The sequence below is a fragment of the Chiloscyllium plagiosum genome, unplaced genomic scaffold (genome assembly GCF_037043375.1).
Source record: "Chiloscyllium plagiosum isolate Xiang-an unplaced genomic scaffold, Cpla_swu_hap1 HiC_scaffold_46, whole genome shotgun sequence".
NCBI classification, from domain to species: Eukaryota; Metazoa; Chordata; class Chondrichthyes; order Orectolobiformes; family Hemiscylliidae; genus Chiloscyllium; species Chiloscyllium plagiosum.
This window is the reverse complement of record NW_028270184.1, coordinates 15,176,162-15,179,389: the sequence shown is the minus strand read 5'-3', so window position 1 is coordinate 15,179,389 and position 3,228 is coordinate 15,176,162.

Below are 3,228 nucleotides of genomic sequence, written 5' to 3'. Positions count from 1 at the left end.
GGACTGATAAATTGAACTCCATTTATTTCAATGCAAGAAGCCTAACACAGAAGGCAGATGTACTCAGGTCATGGTTTGGAACATAGGACTGAGATATCATAACAATTACAGAGACGTGGCTCACAGATGGAAATGACTGTTAGCTTAATGTTTCAGCATACAAATAATATAGGAAAGATAGAAAGGGGGAGGGGGGCAAGAGAGAAGGGGGAGCGGCATTTTTGATAAGGGACAGCATTACAGCTGTACTTAGAGAGGATATTCCTGGGAATACATACAGGGAAGTTAGTTGGGTGGAACTGAGAAAGAAGAAAGGGTGGATCACCTTATTGAGATTGTACTATAGATACAATCTATAGTTAGCAGGCTATGTGTGGATAGGCTATCTACACAGCCTATGCATGGATAGTCAGCAGCAAACTGAGAAACAAATTTGTAAGGAATTCTCTGTAGGAATAATTGGGTCGTAATGGCAGGGTAGTGTTCAGGTTTAGATGGAGAGGAATTTAAGTGTGTACAAGACAATTTTCTGATTCAGTATGTGGATGTACCTACTAGAGAAGGTGCAAAACTCGACCTACTCTTGGAAATAAGGCAGGGCAAGTGACTGAAGTGTCAGTGAGGGAGCACTTAGGGGCCAGCGACCATAATTCTAAAAATGTTTAAATAGTGATGGTATAGGATAGACATGATCTAAAAGCTGAAGATCTAGTTTGGAGGAAGGCCAATTTTGATGGTATTAGGCAAGAACTTCCAAAAGCTAACTGGGGGCAGATGTTTGCTGGTAAAGGGATGGCTGGAAAATGAGAAGCCAACAGAAAGGAGATAAGAAGAGTCCAGAGACAGTCTGTTCCTGTTAGGGAGGGAAGAAAAACTGGTAGGTGTAGGGAATGTTGCATAACTAGACAAATTAAGGTTTTGGTCAAGAAAAAGAAGGAAGCACGTATGAGGTATAGCTGGCAGAGATCGAGTGAATGTCTAGACAGGTACAATGGCAGTAAGAGTATACTAAGAGGGAAATCAGGAGGACAAAATGGTTCATGAGATAGCTTTGGCAAGTAGGGTTAGGTGAATCCAAAGGGATTTTATAAATACAATAAGGACAAAAGGGTAACTAGGGAGAGAATAGAACATCTTCAAAGATCAGCAGGGCAGCCTATGTGTGGAACCGCAGAAAATGGGGGAGATGCTAAATGAGTATTTCGTGTCAGTGTTTATAGCGGAAAAGAACATGGAAGATACAGAATGTGGGGAAGTAGATAGTGGCATCTTGAAAAATGTCGATATTATAAGGGATGAGATGCTGATGTCTTAAAATGCATAAAGGGTGGAAAATTCCCCAGAACCTGATCAGGTGTACCCTAGAACTCTGTGGGAATCTAGGGAAGTGATTTGTGGGCCCCTTGCTGAGGTATTTGGATTATCAATAGTCACAGGTGCTGGAAGACTGGAGGCAGGCTAACATAGTGTCACTATTTAAGAAAGGTGGTAAAGAAAAGCCAGGGAACTTTAGACCAGTGAGCTGACATCAGTGGTGGACAAATTGTTGGAGGGAATCCTGAGGGACAGGATTTACATATGTAGGGATAGTCAACATGGCTTTGTGTGTGGGAAATCATGTCACTAACCTGATTCAGTGTTCTGAAATGTCAAAGAGATTGATGACAGCAGATTGGTGGATGTGATCTCCATGGACTTCAATAAGGCATTCGACAAGATTCCTCATGGCAAACTGGTTAGCAAGGTTAGATCACAAGGGATACTGGAGGGACTAGTCATTTGGATACTGAACTGGCTCAAAGGTAGAAGACAGAGGGTCGTGGTGGAGGGTAGCTTTTCAGACTGGAGACCTGTGACCAGTGATTGACCGTGAGATTTGGTGCGGGGTCAACTGCTTTTCATCATTTATATAAATGGTTTGGATGTGAACCTAAGAGAGTTTGCAGATGACACCAAAATTAGAAGTATAGTGGACAGCAAAGGAAGTGACCTCAGAGTACAACAGGATCTTGATCAGGTGGGCCAATCGGCTGAGGAGTGGCAGATGGAGTTTGATTTAGATAAATGTGAGCTTATAAGGCATCTGGATGGGTATATGAATTGGAAAGGTTTAGAGGGATATGGGCCAAGTGCTGGCAAATGGGACTAGATTAGGTTAGGATACCTGGTCGGCATGGATGAGTTGGACTAAAGGGTGTGTTTCCGTGCTGCACATCTCTATGACTCTCAGTGTCTGTCACTTTTCTGGCAGATAATCTGCAGAATAAATACATCATAACAAATCTCAAAGAAAAAAATGTTGTCAATTTTAAATAAGATTCAAGACTTTGGCAAGGTAATTTAACTAGACTCTCTTTTACTATTTGTTGTATTAATACTTTTCAATAAGTGAAATGACCAGGGGAGACAGGTAATTCCTGTTACAAACTGAATTCAGTGAATCATAAATTTTCTTTTGATGGCCATCTTAATGTAGCTTAAATCTTTTATCAGAAAAAGTAAATTGCCAGAAAATAATTTGCAAAGGCGAATCTCAAGTAAACCATTAAAGCTAATGCTACTTGGATAGCAATCAGAGCGATTCACCTCACAACGTGATAATGTGACACCTTTGTTATACTTCTGCAATCAGTTTCTTTTTCTATTCCTTCATCGTATTTCCATACGACCGGCAATTTTTGCTGCAGCAGAGAAGTGGCCGATGTCCGCATTGATAACGCCAGTCATGTGTTTGTTTATTTTGTATCTTTTTTTTTGTCCTCTCTGTGGTCAGTATCTGTGAGTCTGAGTACAAGGAAAAACGCCAATATGTCTGGTTAGTGGACGCATAAATTTGCGTTGTCTCTGCTCTTTAATGTGTTACTTGCAGAAAGGCTGGATGTTGGGGCAATCTCATAAAAAGGGGTATTTTTAAACTAATGGCGACTTAATTTCCCACAATCCCTCACGCGGCAGAAATGGTTCTATCCTCTGCCTTCGTTTCCCCAAGAAGCCTGGAATGCGCATGCTCCCCCAGGCCAGGCGCGGGGCATTGTGGGGGTTCCTTTGTTGTGACTCGATCTCGGCAGAAGCGGCGCTGAGAAAGGCGCTGTCCTGAGGCTGCATTGGGACTGGGGGAGACCATTCACATTGTCGCCCAGCTTTTGAATTGAGTGACACTCCAGACGGTTTAATTGAGCAGCTAACAGATCGATAGCATTGTTGTGGGTCTGCAGTAACATGTAGGCC